Source organism: Penaeus japonicus, unplaced genomic scaffold (assembly GCF_977035675.1).
Source record: "Penaeus japonicus unplaced genomic scaffold, GWHDUDI00000001_assembly GWHDUDI00000034, whole genome shotgun sequence".
NCBI lineage: Eukaryota > Metazoa > Arthropoda > Malacostraca > Decapoda > Penaeidae > Penaeus > Penaeus japonicus.
In genome coordinates, this window is record NW_028234436.1 from 13751477 (window position 1) to 13751784 (window position 308).

Sequence of the window (308 nt, forward strand, 5' to 3'; positions counted from 1 at the left end):
CTCTGAAACGGGTCACTGAAGCGGGTCTCTGAAGCGGGTCACTGAAGCGGTCTCTGAAGCGAGTGTCTGGGGCTGGTTTCTGAAGCGGATCTCTGAAGCGGATCTCTGAAGCGGGTCACTGAAGCGGGTCTCTGAAGCGGATCTCTGAAACGGGTCACTGAAGCGGGTCTCTGATGCGGGTCTCTGAAGCGGATCTCTGAAGCGGGTCTCTGAAGCGGGTCTCTGAAGCGGGTCTCTGAAGCGGGTCTCTGAAACGAGTCACTGAAGCGGGTCTCTGAAGCGAGTGTCTGGGGCTGGTTTCTGAAGCG